This window comes from Xiphias gladius, chromosome 17 (genome assembly GCF_016859285.1).
Source record: "Xiphias gladius isolate SHS-SW01 ecotype Sanya breed wild chromosome 17, ASM1685928v1, whole genome shotgun sequence".
NCBI classification, from domain to species: Eukaryota; Metazoa; Chordata; class Actinopteri; order Istiophoriformes; family Xiphiidae; genus Xiphias; species Xiphias gladius.
Window position 1 is genome coordinate 26,507,426 of NC_053416.1, and position 20,659 is coordinate 26,528,084.

The window sequence follows — 20,659 nt, forward strand, 5'->3', positions numbered from 1 at the left end:
ATCCCTTCAGCATAAGTACCCTTTGCTATGACACTTGAAATTTAGCTCAGGTGCCTCCCATTTCTCTTCATCATCTTTGAGATGTTTCTACACATTGATGGAAGTACTCCTTTGGTCGATTCAACTGACTGGACATGATTTGGAAAGGCACACACCTGTCTACATAAGGTCTCACAGCTGACAATGCATATCAAAGGAAGCTAACAAAAAAATTTCTGCTGCACTGAAGGTTACCAAGAGCACAGTGGCCTCCATAATTCTTAAATGGAAGAAGTTTGGAACAACCAAGACTCTTCCTAGATCTGGCCGCCGGGCCAAACTGAGAAATCGAGGGAGAAGGGCCTTGATAAGAGAGGTGACCAAGACCCCAATGGTCACTCTGCCTGAGCTCCAGAGATCCTGTGTGGAGATGGGATAAACTTCCCATCTTCAGTGTGGAGATGGAAGTAGTCTCTTTGGTTTCACAAAGAGATTACTGGGGCAGAAGTGAAGTAGCCACCTTGCTTGTTCTGTTGAGGAGATCAACCACCATCTCAACATCACCTTTAGTGACACCTCAAGAGAGCATGACCTAAGTCCATGTGAGGCACTGGTGAAACCTCCAGAACTGGTGGCCCAATTCAACATGTCTGGGCCCACCCTGAAAGAGGTCAAAGAAGTAGTCAGTGCTGCAAGAGCAAGTTCCATCCCTGGGCCCAGCAGAGTACCCTATAAGGTCTACAAGCAGTGCCCAAGGCTCTTAGAATCTGGAAGATCTTAAAGGTGATCTGGCAGAGAGGGAAGGTTGCTGCCCAGTGGAGGTATGCTGAGGGGGTCTGGATACCCACAGAAGAGGATAGAGAGTGACATCGACCAGTTTCATATCATCAAGTAACATCAACCAGTTTTGTATCATCTCGCTGCTCAGCGTGGAAGGGGAGATCTTCTTCAAGATTGTGTCCAAACGGCTAACTGAGTTCACCTTGAAGAACATGTACATAGACACCTCAGTACAGAATGGGGGAGTCCCAGGCGTAGGAGTGGTGACCCAGCTGATCGAGGAGGCAAGGGAAAGCAGAGGAGACCTTGGAGCACTCTGGCTAGACCCAACCAACGTGTATAGATCCATCCCAAACGAGCTTGTGGAAACAGCACTGACAAGACACTATGTGCCAGAGATGATCCAGAACCTCATCCTAGACTATTACAGCAATTTCAGGTTGAGAGTCTCCTCAGGGTCATTAACATTGGCCTGGTAACAGCTGGAGAAGGGTATTATCACCGGCTGCACAATCTCTGTGCCACTCTTCCCATTTGCCATCAACATGATTGTCAAAACAGTGGAGGTGGAATGTAGAGGTCCCGTGCAGGGCTGGGCAGTTTTCCCAAACCAAGCTACAACAAAGCCTGTGGGATGGAGAAGCGTCAACTGGTTCAGGATGAGAAGTGGAGGAAGAGCGCTGCAGCAAGATGGTTGGCATGTACAAACAAGGCGCCTGGATCAGGTGGAAGCATACAGAACAGCATAAGATCCCTTGCTCAGAGCTCTGGAGGGCCGAAATATTGCACATCACGTTTCTCATCCAATAAGTCTATGACGTTCTCCAAAGCCTGGCCTGGGCATCTGCATTGCTGGGGCATGGCAGACACTCCAGCATGCCAACTGTGCTAGAAAAGAGGCACCTTGGAGAATATCCTCAGTTGCTGCCCGAAGAGCGATACCGCTGGTGCCATGACCAAGTTTTAAGGTCCAGGTGGATACAGTCAATAGAGCGATTCAAAACAGTAGGAATCAGCACATCCCCATACAGTCCATCACCGTTGTCAGAGCTGGGGAGAGGGCACAACATTGGCCTAGCTCCTCGGGAGGGCTTCCTGCTACTGCAAAGGACTGGCATCTCCAAGTTGACCAAAGAAGGCAGCTCAAGTTCCCAAAGAACATCACAACCACTTCACTCCGCCCAGACATGGTGTATCAACGGAGTCTAGAAAGCAAGTGGCCCTGCTGGAACTTACTGTCCCCTGGATTGAAGAGGCGAACACGCACAAAAGGGCTAAATACGCAGAGCTGGTGATAGAGTGCAGGAGCAATGGCTGGAGAGCCCGCAATGAGCCTGTCGAAGTTGGGTGACAGGGTTTTGCTGGCCAGTCGTTACAGCAAACTCTCAAATTCCTTGGAGTTAGAGGACTGCAGTGCAGAAGAGCCATCAAGAACATACTGGAGGCTGCTGAAAAGGTTGCTGTGGATCCGGAAAAAAATATCAGTAGGGAAAATTCAGTAGCCTTGACAGTCTTGACATTGGTAGGAACATGTCAAAACTGTAGGCCTATGCACTTTGATCTACAGTCAAAGTAAGTAAAAGAAATTTTATAGCTTTCCATAAATTATCACATAACAGATGCAAATCTAAAAAATATGGATATATGTTTAATCTCAATCCGCCTGTAAGCAAAACTCAAGTCAGGTTTGTCTCATGTTATTTCACATGTTGGCCAATGAGAGCTTCCCAAATATATAGGGCTTTCTATCCAAGAATTAACAGGGAATCTTATACAAAAGATACAAAGGAAAAAGAAAAAAAACATGTCTAAATGTACAGTACTTTAGAGGTCCTTGTTTTGGTTCTGCTGAACATTACTGAATATTAAAACTGAATCAGCCATTTGTCAAATCAACATTATAACTGAATCAGCATCCATCAGAATTCTAGATTTTCATGCTCATTTCTGTTGATAATTGTTGATAATCCACTTTTTGTTCTATCCAATTCTTCCAGTTCCAGTTACAACATGATTCCCACATGTACATTCTGTGAATAATAGTAAATTCTGTGAATTGAAAGACTGAGCTGTTGTTATAAGAGTTTTAAGATTTAGTTTAAGGGGAAAGTTTGGATTTTTTTAACATGACACATGGCACACGCCAGTGCTCCATAAACTGCATTCACATCGATACTTTGGTAACGTGCTGTGGGTTAAAGTAATCCTTCATAGACTATAGAGATTGCCTGCCTTGGTCCGAGAGCTCTTTCGAAAACTCTTAAGCATCTGTCATAAGCACTATTTTACCAAATGAGGCAATCCTTCAATCGACTCCCCACTATAGAAAACCTACGGAACTTTGATTTTTTACATGGATGACTGGTCAAAATTTGGGTAAAGATACATGCTCCTCTCTACAAAGATGTAATGCCAGCAAGAAATGGATAATTCTTTAAACTGCAAAGAATTATGATGCTTGGATGTATGCAAGATCTTAAATCCATTGCATCTCAAAAGACCTTCCGCAGGGCATAAATTGTGCCTGCCCTTGAAAAGAAACAGCTCCCCTCCACAAAAGCAGATTGCAAAGCCCCCTCTCAAACATTTCTAGTACTGTTGGGTAGTAGAATCAGAATCAGAATAACAATCCGAATCAAAAAAACTTTATTGATCTCCACAGGGAAGATCAATAAGATCTCCTAACTGTGCTTTGTTACAGTTGGGAAAGTAGGAAGTAAAAAGTATAAAAGTAAAAATAACTATAAAATAGTAATAATAATAAACACAAAGTGAGTGAGTGGAAAAATGTACGAATGCAAATGTGCAAAAGTATTGTGTCCAGTGTCATGTGATTTAGGTCCACGGAGATCATGAAGAAAGCACTGCGGCTCAGAGTCTGGAGTCTTGCTGTAGCAGAGTGGATGATGTCGCACACGATTGCTGGGTTAGTGGAGGGGGGAATGTAAACAACCAAGATGGTGTGTGATAAGACCTTGGGTATGTAGAAAGTTCAATGTCTGGGCTCAATAAAACGTTACTTTACTATAATGCGACCAGGGTGGCACCATCTGTTGTTAATAAAAGCAGCAAGCCCTCCTCCTGTTTTCTTTCCGCTCCCAGATTTATTCCTGTCTGCCTTAACTGCAGTATCATCCTGTAGCCACGTCTCTGTGAAACACATAACACTGCATTCATGGAAGTCCTTCCTATGTCTCACAAGGTCCGCTAGCTCATCCATCTTATTATCCAACGTTTTTACGTTTCCCATGATGATAGAAGGGAAATACAGCTTATATCTCCTCTTACCCATCAGTCTCTGTTGTCTGGACCCAGCTCTCTTCCCTCGTCTCTCCGTTCCTCATCTGCATCCTCTGAGTGTCCTCCTCTTGATTTCTGCGGTCCATTGTTTTGGTTGCCATACTGGCCCGTTTCAGCATGATCAGCTGGTCCCTGGTGTAAACAATGCGACCATGGAGTTGTGCTGTGTTACATTTTCCTATGAAGTTTGAATTTGGAGCTGGAAATTATGTCAAACCTGAGTTGACCAAGTACCAGTACAACAATTCAGAAAACCAAGATGGAGGCATTTTATTATCAGCAAAAACAGTTCTATCCAGTCTAGCCATTGTTAGCCATTGTTAAGAATACAAGTTGATAACAGTGCATTACGTTGTATTTTGCGCTTACAAACCCCAGAGTAACATGTCCACGGATAGAAGTTGGATAGTACTGTGTGTATGACTGATTTAATGCAACACGGGGCGGCTGTGGCTCATGGCTATGTAGAGCGGGTCATCCACTAACCAGAAGGTTGGTGGTTTGATCCCAGTTCTTCCAGTCAGCATGTCAAAATGTCCTTGGGCAAGATACTGAACCCAAAATTGCCCTCGATGTGTCATTGGTGTGCGTGTGTGTGCGCAGAAAGCGCAGTATGCATAGTAAAGAGCGCTATATGTGTGTGTGTGTGTGTGAATGGGTGAGTGTGGCAGTAGTGTGAAGTGCTTTGAATGGTCGATAAGACTAGAAAAGCGCTACATAAGTGCAGTCAATTTACACCAATTAGACAGAAATGCTGATAAGCAGTAGATTACTATAGCTCTCACTACTGAAGCAGCCATCATGGGTCTTGGTGATGTTTTTTCGACTTTCCGAGTCTGAAATCCGACTTCAGGGGGCGTTCAAGTTGAAACTGCTGACTGGGAGCTCGGAAAGTCCAACTTCCCAGTTCAAATGGAATACACCATTGCTACACAATGGTAACACAGCTGAATGTAAACACATAACACTACACTCACTACAAAGTAATTCCTTGATAAAAGAAACAGACCAGAACTCTCTCTACTAGCATGTTTAGTGAGGATGCAACTTAAATAAGTTGCCAGTAAAAATTTTAACAATAACAACAAAAAAGAAAGCTAAAAGTTAGAAAAATAAGAAGATGAGCAGGAGCAGCTGCAACCAGCTGCATGCACACTGTGAGGACACGCAGATCTGTCATGGCTCTCAGTGGCCATGGAGACTGTACACATTGGATTGTGAAAAACTATTAATTTGCTTTTGTGTGTGTGTGTGTGTGTGTGTGTGTGTGTGTGTGTGTGTGTGTGTGTGTGTGTGTGTGTGTGTGTGTGTGTGTGTGTGTGTGTGTGTGTGTGTGTGAACCAGCGCAGCCAAATTTTACTTGCTCCCCTCAAGAAGACTCAGACCAATAAAAGAATTAATACGGTTCAATCTATCTGTTCTTCAAGGTGAAGCATTTCCTTAGTGATGTTGCCGTTGATAAATAGCTTCCAAGTGTCTTTTGATGAGATGTTAAAATGCCCTGCTAGAGATACTGAAGGGCTCCTCAATATGTTATGGATGGTGAGTTCCCCAGCTATCACATGCTTCAATTACTGAAATCAGGAGGAAATCAGTAAGATCCTCACTTTCCTGAATTTAGCAGAAGTTCTAAATGTGTCCGTCAGGTTCAGGGGCCTTGTTCAGAAGACCAGTGCTTCCGCTGCACTACAGACACTATTGATCTGACTGCCTATGTTAGGTTCAGTCTGTAGATGGACGGTCAAGAGAGTCAACAGCAGAGATTTTAAGATCAACAGTTAATTACATCAAGCCAAAGACCAACTACCAAAACATTTGCCTTCAGTGAGTGAGAACTTTAAGATCACCATCGGTCAAACATATTCGGTTAAAAAAGTCAACAATCAAAAGAAATTGCTCCATGCCTTTGCTCAGTCTCTTCTGCACAGGCAAAATATTTATTGCTGCTCTCTGCAAGAGAGAGGGATACTAATTAAGTTTTGAAATGTCGGGCCTCTTCACTAGAGATTAAAGATTGACATGCAGAACTCTGATGGTTTGTCACCTGCAAACAGAGTTCAGTATGAAAATTAGTATGGAGAGAAGCTTCAGTAACTAAACTGGTATTCAGTAAATATGCAATAGTGAATTATTGAACATGAATACACAGCTACCTATGCATAGATATTCACTTCAGTGTATCAAATTAATCTTGAAAACTGTTTTTAAAATGTATAAAATGCATTTTTTTTCTTCATTAATATTGAATTTCCATGAATTCTAAACTGGTTCTCATACTCCATTTTTTCTTTAGTAATCTGTGGTGTTAATAGCAGTGGGTATCACTGTCAGCCCTGAAAGTTCTGAGAAGTTTTTTGAATTTACATGCATAACTGCTCCCTACTTGTTCAGCAGAGGTCAGTGGAGTTTCTAAAAAATCTGTCAGCCATTAAGTGTTAACACCACATCCATCAAGTTAAAATGTGTCTGCTGCTGGACTTTTCTTATTTCACTGTGTTTAAATGACTCTGCTCTCTTTATTCTATGAGATCCTGCTTTTATTTTTAGTTTAGCCTTTTTTTATATTTGCTGGGATGTTTGTGAACTCCAATTCTCAGAGATCACCTGTCAATCACTGTGACGTCAGGGCTATGATAATTTTATTTCTTGGATTTATCTTGTATTTATTCCCAAACAGGAGTGTGTAAAATGTCACAACATCGGGAACACGGTAGTCCCATCCCACACAACTACCATATGACATTACAAAATAAATAAATGCTTAAGTATTGTGCCTGGACAACCAAAATAAAACAAAATTTAAAAAAACATAATTAATCAATTTCACTTGCAAAGTATAAACTCAGCAATTAGTCATTAGTCATACGATTCAAATTCATTTCCAGCAGAACAGTGTGTTTGGCAAAAAGCATGAAGGAATAGCACTATTACTTAGCACTTCAAAAATCTATCAATGAACACAAAATATTCATAAAGATTTGTCTTGAAACAAAATAACAAAATAATCACTGAGTGTCTCATTTACATTCTGAAAGAGTAAACTTAATGAGAAACATGCTAGAGAGAGGAATTAGTTTTGCTTAATGAACACTTAGTCAAACAACATGGTGTAATAACAAGCTCTATGCTGTATACAGTGCTTTTTTTTCTTGCTCAGTTGCATGAGACATTCTTTAACCTACAAGATAACTCTAGAATCCTCTGTGAATAACCTTGCAGCTTTCAGTCTGAAGTCTTACTTTTTTTCTGCTTGATGCCTGACTTGACAACCAGTGTGGTACACTGACAGTGCCTTTTGGTTTCGTCCTTGCACAAGGTAAAACTTGCCGTACCAGAACAGAAACTTGCCGAAACTAAGATCAGATGAATTCAGGTTCATTAAAAGACATAAAAGTGCTTGTTAGTTAAATCATCATAACATACTTTGTGTAAAACAGATAGCGGCTTATGTAATACATGCAGGGCCATTTCCCTACAGTATAACATGACTGAAATGGAATATGTGCAGGATGATAGTTACACAATAACCAACAGCCACTCAGGCTGGTACTGTATCTTTTTCTTAACTTTGTTGATAATGTTTAATGTGAAACTTCTCTTCTTTGGAAAACAATATAATCACTTTGACATCACCGATAAAAATTTTAAAGGAGGCATAACTAAGGATTTTTATTTTAATTTTCTACCTCTACAGTGGCTTCTGGTGTCAGGTAACATCAGTAAATTAAGGTCAGAAATCCATCACAGCGAACATGTCATCGCCCTTCTGTTTTGTCAGAGTTACCTTCTTGTCACGTGGTACTGCAGTTGTAGGCTGGTACCCTTTTGAAAGCTCTCCCTGTTGATGCTTTCACTTGAATAGGCTGCTGAATATTAACCATTCCAATGCAAAAATGAAGTCATTTTAACACAATCCTTTTCAGAACATTTGAATTTGCTGCATGTCATCCAGAGTTGATTTTTCAACAACATAAAGTAGCTCATTATGGCATTACTTTGTGATAGCTAATCATCAGTTTTTGGACCTCAGCAGAGTAGTTTCAAAATATCAAACAGAATTTATGTCTTCATAACTGCAGTGATTCATTCATCTGTATTTTAATAAATTAATACATGAGATTATAATATCATAGAATGGTAACACATTATCGTATGTGAAATTTAATAGAGAAGTGTGCACCTAAAACATCAAATGTAAATCTTTCATGAACTCACTGTAGACTCACTATTGTGTCATATGAATTGGTAATGGAAGCAAAACAGATGGTTATTTTTATGAAAATATAGTTATTAGTTTTAATTGGGCCCTTGCCTTCCTGCCACACTCTCCCACTCACTCAGTGCTGGTGTCTATCAAATAGTTCATGTGTGAGACTACCAGATACATTATTGATGCACTATTAGTACCACTCTGCTTTGAAAAACACAGCCATCTCAGTAGATAAATATGCGACGAAAGAAATCATTAAGCAGCCCGGCCAAGCCTGACTGCCCTGAAGTTCAGCAAAGTGCAAAAGCAGTCAAGCCCATGTGTCTATAAAATCCCCTGGATCAATTGAAGAAATCAGAGACAAATCCCAATAGGACTGGCACAGCTGTTTGGCAAAAAGTAAGTCTCTGGGGAAAAATTGATTATTTGACAGTCCTGCTTAACTCCACACATCAAGCAAAGCCTTATGGATTATCATTACACTTATGGACAATCACTCACACAAATAGTGTGCTGGGCAGCCTGAGGATCAGTAACAGTTATGTCTAGCACAGCAGATAACACAGTTGGAGTGGATGGCCGGTGTCAAAGAATCTGATCTCTGCATGTTGAATTAATTGCCAACAACCAGCGTAATCCACAATATCAGCCTGCTTCCAGCCTCTCCAATGCACAGAGCATTTTCAGAGCTGTTCGAACAATTTACTTCCATTTCATTTGAGCTGACATAGAATTGTTGGATATGCCCCCCCGTGTTTACTTCACCTACCCTCACATAATCCATATTGCTTCTAAGACTGTAAAATGTGAACAGTTGGCTTGGGTACAAGAATCCTGAACATTTTATAGTTTTTAAGGTAAAAAACACTTGAATCCCCACTTTGGATGCACCCACTGGCTTCTATTGTAATAGAAGTCAATGTCAAATACCCAGTAATGGAAAGAAATTCAGAGCAAAAGTCTCCTGATTGCAGACTCTGATTAGCCATGATCCAGGACTAGATGGCTACAGAGGGAACTGGGAAATTTCAGTCTCTCAGCAAGCATTCCAAAAATCTATTGTGGGACTACTGTTTAAAATAAACTCACTGGATGTAAAGCTTTATAAAAGAGGCTACCATTTTAGTGTTATTGCAATATTACAGCTACCAGTACAAGCACTAAGCGTACTGCTGTTGAGAGGCACTTAGATCGAAAGGCGAGGAAAAAATCTTGGACGAGCCTTGATTTTCAGGAAATCCTCCCAAGAAAAAACACAGCATCAGTCATTTCAGCAAATGTCAAATAACAATATGTTAATGTTCATGAGGCAAAGTCCTCTAGCAGCAATAGAAATCAAGACTCAGGAACAAGACCGTCTTGGGTCTTCATTTGTTCAACAAAATGTTGAACTTTGACACAGGAGAACAAGGTCTGCTTCCTGTTTCCTGCCAACAATCAACAATGGTGTCCTGTAACCTTGAACACAAATGTTCCCTCACCTTAACCAAGTAGTTATTGTAACCCAAATAATTTTTCTAACCCAAATTGATTTTGTATCCAAACCTAACCAAACCTTAACCATAAAGTTTTCGAAAGCAGTGCCAAATTATTCTGCCCTGCTAATAGGGGCGTCAAATCAGAAAATGTACTGTGAGTACTGTTGTATATACCTCCTCCGCTTTACCTCGCCCCATCTCACAGAGTGCATATAGCTTCTTAGTAGTTACAAATGGCATAAAGTGTTTTGATGTTTAATTTGAAGGATTTGTTTTTTGTTACTTTACAGCTACTTGACGTCAGTTATTTTCCACCAATATTGCCTTCCCTTCAGTGATTGCGTATTTTAAACAGTCTCTCTGTAACAAAATTTAAATATGCAGGGGTGACTATAATATTCAGATTCTGTCTGATAGCCATAGGATAAGAACAGTAGGGCTAGACACTGATGTGGCATTTGCAGGTCTGGCATAAGCACATACATGCAGAATTTATAGCCCCTGCTTCAAAACTTCAGCATTTTTTGCTTTTGTCTTACAAGACCCTTAACACAATCAGTGTTGCTGCTCCCTGTACTCCAGCTTCAGAGGTAACAGCTGAGATGTGGAACAGAGGCCAAGTAAGTTGAATATGATCGTTAGCTCCAGAAGTGAAGGGAAAGGTGTCAGGTTGGGACCTCAAGAGTCAACTACTTTGCTCAGTGAACCATCGATTTCATTTCTGACTCCACTTGTTTGCCCCTATCTGTGACGATCCACAAGGCTATTTATTGTAAGCCTCTATGCATATTTCAACATTCTCCACTGATGCTACATTCCTTACAGTAACTCAGACTCACCTGCCATTACAGTCACAGAACAGACAGAGGTAGATACTGTATTTCATAAAGTAGCATTGAAAACGGAAAAATAAAATAACCCTGGTAGTTCTTACGATTCATGCCTGTGAGCCTCCCAGAGAGTAAATTGCATTGTGTCAAATTATTTCCTTGTATGCCAGGAAATAGCAACTGGCTGTCTTCTCTAGCAATTCTTCCAGCAGCATTACTAGAAAAAGAACAATTGTTACAATATTTCAGCATTCTGATAACTGTGCTGAAATTTAGCTGGAGAAAGAGGCATCGAAATGATTTTTAACAGACTAGTTTTGTTTGGACCAGTGCCAAAGAGAGCACAAGATGAATATGTCACAGGCTCAAACTTTTGGGGCCTTGGGGAGGAGGATGGCATATTTGATGTCGGCATTTTCATACATTTTTTTTCACCACCAGCATCTCTTGTATTGCATACAAAAGCGATCCCCTAGTCATATTAATCCACATGTCTCTGTATGTTTGTTGGGCCTTAAAAAAGGGGATCCCACGACACTGAGCTGGATAGCAATGATTAAGCTGTAAAGTTTAGAATGTACAATGCACCTGAGATGGAAGGGGATCTAGGAATGGGATAGCATTGGAAGGAGTGCTGTGATAGTGCAGCGCAGCAGGGGAAGGCTTGCTGCCTGCTAATGAAGCACCGAATTACATTTGATGAGTTGACAGCTGTTGTGTCCATGTGCTTGAATGTTCTCCAGTCATAGTTAATCTTTTTCATGGTAAATGACGCTTCTACCCAAGAGAGACAGATGAATGGCCTGACTTTTTCTGACATTTATTTTTGTTGCTGTTTGGCATGATGATCACCACTGGCCATCTGAAAGGCTAGCTATCAAATCAGACCTCACTAACAGCAAGGTCAAGTAAGGAGGGTTTTACTCTCATTGTCAATCTTGTTCTGCTCAAAGCTTTAGCTTCATGTCTAATTAGCTGGTAAACAATGTGATTGCAAGTGCTGATTGTAAGATTGAAGACAGCTCGACAATATTCAAGTTTTAGCAAGCTGCACAAGAGATTAGTTGACACTAATGGCTTTATTCAAATAGGAACAGCAGATCAAAACAGAGACTATGGAACGAAGTTCAGTAGAATTCATTCTGTCAACTTACTGTAGGTGTAAAACATTGTTGTAGTGAGGACAGCTTTAGCTCATAAAAGAAAGGGTAATGATAATGTGCTTAAAAGTGGGTATAAATGTTGCCTCTCTTATATCCTCAGGCATCAGGTTGCCTTAGAGGCTCCACACACAAATGACTAATATACATTCAAATGTATCTTCCAACTAGGGCACTGCTTCGAGAGCCCGAGGTGAGAAACCTACTGTTTACTCTTTTCAAAAGCAGCTTAAAGAGATGTAATATAGATTCAGGCCAATCCACATCTAGCTTTAAAGTTTAAAAATATGAATTAATGATTATTTCTTTTGAAGAGCGTTACTGCTCCATTCTAAAGGTAAAAATGCGAATGAACACAGTTGATAAAAATGACAGTAAACTGACTATCTAGTTATTTTCTAATGTTCTGTACATTTTTGTTCTTAATCTTCTTCTATTTGTTCATCTTTTCTTTCTTCTTTTGCAATGTTAAAAGGATTTCCACCTCAGACACTGCAAGTTCCAAGACAAATCAATTTGAGTGACAGATTTTAAATGATCTTCAATACTAATGCTAAGAAATTATTTACAACATCTTCACAGCTTGGTCCCTTTAACTGAAGGTTAATCTATTGTCAGTTTTATTAATTTAGCCCAAAATCACAAATTTGCCTCAAAGGACTTCCTTACAGCCTACGACACACTCTATCCATAGACACTTGCTTCAGATAAGGAAATGCTCTCCCAACAAAAACTTTTGTGGAAAAAGAAAGGGAAAACCTCAGGGGGAGCAACAGAGAGGGGATCTTTATTCCAGGACAGAAAATGAATGTTGAGTTTACAGAGTAAACAGACATAATAATAGTAAAATTACAATATGGAGAAACAGAATGATATTATTAGTTAGATAGGTTGTAATCATACAGTATATGAAGAATACAGATCCAGGAGAATGTCAAGCAGCTAGGACCTGAGCCACACAATCGCCTCTGAATCTCCTCTGTACCACAAAGATCTGGAAAGAAAGCAGGCAACACATACACAACCACACAAGAAACAGACTCAAGGACACCATTCATACAGAGAGACAGAGACCTTATCTGTCTGTTGTGTTCTCTAGTCATTTTCACCAGCAAGGTTGCTTCAACCTTATATAAAACTCTTTAAAACAACATTTAGTTATAGGCCCAGAGGCCCAGAAATGTGTCAAGCAGCTGGCCATGTTTCATAGCACCACCATCAGGCCAAATTTACATTACTATTAGGAGTTTGCAGTGAAAACACACAAAGAAGATGTATGCATAATTCTAAACCAATCAGTTCATATGCTTCCCAAGTTGGCAGCTTTTTTAAATGTCATTATATTAGGACGTTTGCCAAAATATTATATCTTTCAACATGTAGAGCTTTTCTAATAGGATGAAGAATCATGCAAAAAAAAATAAACAGAATTCCCAGCATTGAGCATACAGTGCACGATTTTGGGATCAGTGAGGTTTTGAGGCCTTCAGTGACTGAATAATGATTCAAATTTGTGTTATTATAAGCTCCTACCTCATTTTAATCAGAAAAAGTTACAGTCTTGCACATTTAGCAGAACACAATATGAGGGTGTCAATGCTATTCTATTAGCTGAGTTTTCTATGCAGATATACCTATGTGTGATCAGTTGATGAAATGAAAGCAATAGCTCATCTGAAAAACTGGTAATTTATAAGCTGAGAACAAAGTTGAAGTTAGTGTGGAGCCTTTGCATCAGTCACAGCAAACCCATGCTGAAGAAGAATAAGGTGGTGTGGTTATGTTCAGAGTAATGATGGTAGGGAAAAAAATCTGGGTTGAATAGAGTCAGAAAATTGGATGGAAATGAGAAGCATAGATATGATTCATTATAGAGCATGAATAAGATTAAATGCTAGCTAAGGAAGTTGTTTTGACTGAAAAGAATAAAAGGTAGACAGTTGGGGTCAAATGAAACACAGATGGAGCTGATGCATATGTGAAGGCTGGTTGGAGACATTCCAGGACCCTTTAACTAACCTTGGAGATTTCGCAACCACTTTGGGGCATCAATTTAAACAAAAGTTGTCCCCACTTATACTGTTCGTCTTTGTGATCAATAATTAAGTTGTTGCTGCAATTCACATACTGTACCACTCAATGGAGCCATTAACAAAGGCTTCTCTGTTCAGAGCACAGTAATGCGATGTGCATAATGGTCTTGCTGAATCCTAAGAAGGGGACAACTCAGATCTACATGCAACAAAGAAAAGATGAGTACAGTATTAGAAAAGTCTCCAACATCAGGAGGGATAATGGAAAGTGCGATGGTGTTTCAAACTGAACATTCAGCAGTATGAGGAAAAGCTATCAGTGCTGCTACAACTTTTCCTTTGTCAGGATTTTAAGTTAGCCTGTGGTCATGTTTCGTGTCTGACTACTCTGCAGCTATTTCCCCACAAGGTGCAGAAAAAAACAAAATATACAAAACCATCCACTATCAAGCAAAAAAGTAAAACTACACATAAAAACAAGAAAAACATCCAGTTATCTCATCATCAGATCAAAATGACTAACTCCCTCAAGTGAAGATTATTTGTTGTCACTCAAAGGTCAACCTGCAGTAGAGCCAAGCTTTGACTAACGCTGGGACTGATTTTAGAAGCAAAACCAAAATTTCCTCACATGAACCACTTACAGCAACAAAAACAAATGCCCGGCCTTAAGCTTTGCTTGTCCTGGGAATGTTTTCCTCTGCATCATATATCTCTGAGTTGTCACTTTAAACTCCTTTAAAAGCTATGATTAACAGCTCACAGTGCTACATTTAAACCCCAACAAACCACTACCAACATTTTAACATTTAATTTGTAGGTTACTATAGCATTAAAACTTTCTGCCTGTACCAGCTACTTTGCTACCGTGTAACTTTCCAATTACATTTTCTTTTAAAACTTTTTTGGTTAATCATGCCAGTTTTAATGCTCCTGTTCCTTATCCAACAACCACTAAGTGGCTATATGTACCGTATCTGATGCACAAATAAACTAATTTAAGAGTCACTTATATTAAATTGGAGAATCATTCTACCGGGGTTTCTACTGAAATAATGTCTAGTCCAATGCTAGTTTCCTCATATGATCCCACTATAACACTGAACAGTGTTTGCTGCCACACGCCCACAGGAGCAGTCGATGGCGCTGATTCGAAAACTGTCTGATGAGGGTGAAGGATGAGCCTCTAGACCTCCATCGTGTGGATAGAGCTGTAGACGAATCCACTGAAGTTCATAAATAAACACAATCAATTGCAACGACCCTCTGAGTGAGTCTGCGCTCTCAGCATAGGAGAGGAGACTGGTAGCTGTTTTCAATTCAAGGAAGGGTATATTTTTGGCTATTGCTATGGATAATTACAATTTCTGACAAAGCAATAATGCTGTGAGCTAAAGCTGCTTCCAAACAATCAAGAAAAGGGAAAAGTTTTTTTTTTTTTCAGTTAGTTTCCAAAGCTAACATAAAAAAAAAACTAATTTCAGAGGGAGTACTGCTCTTGAAAGACAAATAATCTCACCTTGTGAGATGAACTTGAGTCAGCACGGCTAAGGAGCCAAGGTGTCTCTGAGGAAAATTAGTGAAAAGGACAGGGTGAGTCAAGAGGAGGAGACAGAGGTGTGGACATGACTTGGGGCTCAAGACATGTGACTAGACTTGATTTTGATGGTATTCCAGATGAACTGCACCTTGCCTGGATGGCAGATGAAAGCAGGCAGTTTGCCGCTATACTGTATATAAATCAGCTGACCAGACTTGATTCCTGGATAAATAAATTCAAAACATTAATCAAAATAGTCAAAATAATAGTCTGGGAGAGGAAAGAAATACAAGACAATAGTTCTCATTATTGATGTGTCAGATATTTAGACTGCCAGGGCTTCACATCTGTACAAATGTAATTTTAAGTATCATCACATCCCACTCACCAAAGGTTTTATATCGCTTCATGAAACAACATTTATTTTGTTAACAGTATAATTGTTTATAGTGCAAAATCAGACTACTAAAATCAAAATATCTCCATAAAAAAAGGTTTATATAAAATGTCATGTTGATGAGATCAGGTGAAAACCAAATGTTTCTCATCTCTCAGCCCAGAAGCTTTGCATACCATGATCTCATGAAGGTATCACTGCCTAGGTTTGCATGATGTCACAGCAAGTCAGAATCATGTTGGGCAGCAATCTAACCAACTGCATTGTGTGGCGATCGCCAGTTATTGATCCTGTGCAGGCCTGGCTCAACTTGAAACCAGCCTAATGATTCAGAGATTGCGCAGACAATCTATTTTCCCTGACTATCTGGTTAACTGAACAGATCTGTAGACACATCCGATAAGGAGAGACAATTTACAAGCAATCACATTGTGAAATAACAAATTTGCCTTAAAGGGCTTTACAATCTCAACAGAATGCTACACCCTCTATCTTTAGACTGAAACAAAATTAGCCACCAAACCTTGTCTGTCAGCAGCAAAGAAGAAAACAGTGTTTCAATGTCTCCCTAAGCTTAACCATATCATTTTTGTGCCGACACCCAACTGCTTCTGATACATATTGTTGTAAGATCAGAAAATGCTTGTATGAGTTGCTCTGGAAGGCAATAATAAACCACCATTTGAAAAGGTTCTTCAGGCACGTCAGGCAGAGAAAGAGGTTATATTAAAAACCAGTTGTCTTAAAAGTGTTTGGCTGTGTATGATAACTTAACCATTATTTCTCCCAACACAGCAGCTTTGCCTCCTAGAAAGATTTGTAACCAAAACCCACCTCCCAATCACTCCCAACCCCCACACACCACCACCAACCATACTGGGGACACATGAATTGGCTAAAACATAGATAAAACATAGAATGAACAGAAGCTTCTGCCAACGGAATCGTTGGAAAGATACTACAACCACATTAAAATTCTACATACAATAACTTTAACAACACTGTAGTCAACTTCCAAATGTGGAACATGTATGTTTGAATACAAAGTATGCACAGTAGATTACTAGCTGAATGCATGGGTTTTCCATGCATTTAAGTAGGTGTGTGAAATTGTGTGTGTGTGTGTGTGTGTGTGTGTGTGTGTGTGTGTGTGTGTGTGTGTGTGTGTGTGTGTGTGTGTGTGTGTGTGTGTGTGAACTAATGAGGCAGCACTGTGCAGCACAAAATGGAAGCAATGTAAAGGACCAGAATGAGGCAAGCGGGTGAGTAGTGTTCTATTTCCTCACAGTAGCTAGTTTCCACTTTCTATTTCCTCAGTGTTAAGAAAAAGTGAGCAGTGTACTTACTCAGACAGAAGCCACAGAAGTCATCCTCAGGGGTGTTCCCTCCTTCTCCTCCTCTTCCTCCTCCTCCTCTTCCTCCTCCTCAGGAAAGTAGACTGATAATGTCGGAATCCCTCATGTTTAATTCTGACTGATTATGAAAAATATTCATTGTTTACGTCTCCTTTGTTTACAGTTTATAATTCCATATAAAAGCACTCAGAGTTTATCGAAAGTTATCTTTAGTGAACTCTATTCTCCTGTAATAAACCTTCAATTGCCTGTTATTTTTATTTATCTGTAACACATCTGCTATAAAATTGAGCTGTGTGTTCCATGCCTGAATGTTGCATGCCACAGATAGAGAATAGACTATTTCACAGACAACAGAGTATTTACTATAGCAGTGATGACTTGGCCATCCGGAGGACTGAGATAATTTCCAGTTCTGAATGAGACTATGCAAAAAGGGCCTTTCAGTAATCTGTCTCTTCTTTGCCAAGCTATTTGTGAAAATAATTTAAGAGAAGGACCTGCAATGACAATCTTTCCTCATTTGACTACTGATGAGCCACATCACATTGGTGAGGGGGGCAGTTTATTTATCTCTATAAACCAAGGTGTCAGGTAGGATTTAACTCAGGGAACTGCATTACATGAGCTCAGCAGTTCTGTTATTCCAAAAGAAACAACAAAGAGCTGCTTTAAGTTATGTTTTTATGTGCTACTTCAGAATCGGATGTTATTCAGCAAGGACATTACAATGCAGAGGACTAGAACTAGACCTTGCAAGAATAAAAATTAGAGAAATGAGTGATGGAAGAATGTACAAAAAGCTGGAAAGTAACAGAAGAGATATTACAGTTTTTAGGTCCTCTTTTGTTCTTTAGCTTCATAATGTAGTGCAGTTTTCAGTGGCCCTCTTACCAGCGTGGAAAATAAGCCACAGTTCTGCCTAGGGGTGGGAGGAGCTATATAGTAACCACACTTAACAACAAGTCCTCAACCTGAAGGACCATAAAGGTCGAACTCCTTGGAGTAAAAGGACTGCAGTACAAAGGAGCCACTAAGAGCATTCTGGAGGCTGCTGAAAATGCCTCAGTGTCTGTGGATCAGGAGGGGGAACCCATGGATTAATGAGCCACTTGGACATAAGTCGGGGGCTGATCAGGGGTAATCAGGATGTTTCGGGGTGACCCAGTCACCCCCGGCTGGGTCACCCTAAAACTGCAATAAACTGCAGATGACCTAATGGTTCATTTTTTACAGGAGGACAGTCTTAGACTTAAAGATGATGATGCTGGACTGGGATCAGTCATGAGTCACTAAGTTTGCTCAACTGCCACAGGAAGAAATCCTTTATTGGGTTTTTTTGATTAAACGGATGATGTTCTCATTTTAGGGTGTTAGTGATGTTGGACATTTAAAAACTGGATGATTGTTCTAAAATCACAACAACCATCATATGTTCTCTTAACCTAACCTCTTTTCAGTGGCTAGTAGGGGCTAGACTTTCTCTCTGCTGTTAATGAGAAAGTTATTTTTTTTGCTCTTACGTTTTCATTTTTTCATGTATTCAACTTAACTCTGCTAACTTTAATCAAATCTAACCTCTATGGGAGGATGAGCAAATGAGTTTGTGCAGAAGTCAGCCCAGCACACCACTATTTGGATATATATTGATCTCCAGCTTCAGTCTATCTCCTACATGAACTTATCACCACTGGCGATGAGACCTCCAGGGCGCCATTATCCACAAACCTGTAGTTTAATGGATAGCTGGCAGGAGGTACAATCACTAATGTATAAGGTATCAGAGGTGAGGAGGGCGAGCACACATCCATGATGTACTTGGGTTCAGTTATGTGAGGCAGCTTGGAACTGAACTGCTTCACCTGTGACTGATACTGGATTTGATCCCCAACTTCAGTTATTCTTACAGTGGAGTCTGAATGTGCTCTTAAATTAGGTTGATGTGCATTTTATCCCAGAGTCATGAAACATGCAGGTCAGGTTCACTGGAGTTTGCAATACAGGTTAGTGGTCCAACTGCTGGGCATTGCTGCCTGCCGCCAGTCCGCCGGTGCCTTGGCGGTGTCCTGCGAGACTTGCCTCCGCTTATGGGAAGCCAGACCGAACATCTCTGTGGGGACTAATTGGGCGATCAGCTGGAGACCACCATTCATCGATGTTCCGCTCCTTTAACCCCAGTAAATCTCCTGGTGGCAGAGCGATGGCAGAGATCTCTCCCTGTCACCCCCTGCTAATGCCCTAGGTGTTTCTTGGCCCCGGCATCCAACCTCCACTGTCTTCCAGCCAGCCTTCCTGCTGTCAGCAGCCAGGTCGGAATACTTTGCCTGTTTCTGCTCGTGGGCAGTCTCCAGCCCCTCCTCCCATGGGACAATAAGCTCAACTAGCAGGCCAGTCTTGCTGGCCGCAGATCACATCACAATGTCAAGCCGGAGAGATGTTGCGGTGATCTCCCTAGGGATCTGAAGCTGCCTCCCAAGGTCAACTCTCTGGCCCCACCCCATGCCGGTTGAAAAGGAGTCTTTTTGTATCTCTTAGGCAGGGGGCTTTAACGCTATCTCGAGACCTTGCAAACTGGATGGATTGCTTGACTGGAGCAGGAGGCCTGCTGGTTGCATCCTGCCTGCGTGTATCTTGGGACAATGCTAACCTGCATCCCAACAAATATGCTGAAAGCTAGCACTGGCAGTCTCCTTGGCGTTGAACCCTTGGTGGAGGTTTTGGGGCCAAGGTAGGGAGTCATATGTTGCTCTAATCAGGAAGCTGAGCCTAGCCTGAGGGATCCTCCACAGATGAGACTATGACAGTTGCCTTATCTATGAGACCTTCCCATGTCGTCCAACCTTCCTGCCAGCCCTGGGACACTGCTTTAGATACTCTAAATTACAAATATAGGTTTATATGTGTATTCTCACTGTAGTGGAAAGTCCAAAGTGTTACCTACATGAAAGGAACATGACTAGGTTAATCAATATGTAAATGTATCAGCCTTTAAGAGCAATAAAATTAAAGTCTAAGGGACAGAAGGTCTTTCATTATTAGCATTCTTGTGTTATAAATTTCATCCATTCTTTCCCCGCTCTGACTGTGAGTAGCAGAGTGTGCTGTCCAAATACAACACGCGCTGTAAGGTGAAGCTGCTGTAACTGCATTCATGCCCAGACAGGCTTTGCTGGAGATGGTCTTTCTCTGCTATAGATGTTTGCCTTCATTTGTCTTGTTCTATTAACAATAAATCCATTTTCATGAAACAAGGTATGCATTGCATATGTTAACAGGAGGAACATTTCTCTCTACTCATTTTTCTCACTCAGGGTTGCTGTTGTGTTCTGAAAAAGAGCTGCCAGGATGTTGTTTTGTAATATTTGAAACACGATTAAAAAGTCTAATGAGATGCCTCATTTAACCTTCTGTATCTGGAAGGAAAGGAATGTGATTTTTCTGACTGTAATAACAAATTCAAGTCTTTTCTACTCTATTAGCCTAACAAGGTAACATTCTCTTTTTATGCATTTATGCAGGTCTGATTATGTGAAGCTCTGCAGAATTTTTTCTGTTATCTTATTACTGTCTTTGGAACATATCAAGCCTGAGTCCAAA

The 20,659-nt window shown here is 40.6% G+C and overlaps 1 pseudogene; it reads left to right on the forward strand.

Moving 5' to 3' along the window:
* The window catches only part of LOC120802921, a 30,837-nt pseudogene extending 12,631 nt beyond the window's left edge, over positions 1 to 18,206 (forward strand).
* Positions 18,207 to 20,659: the final 2,453 nt, after the last annotated feature.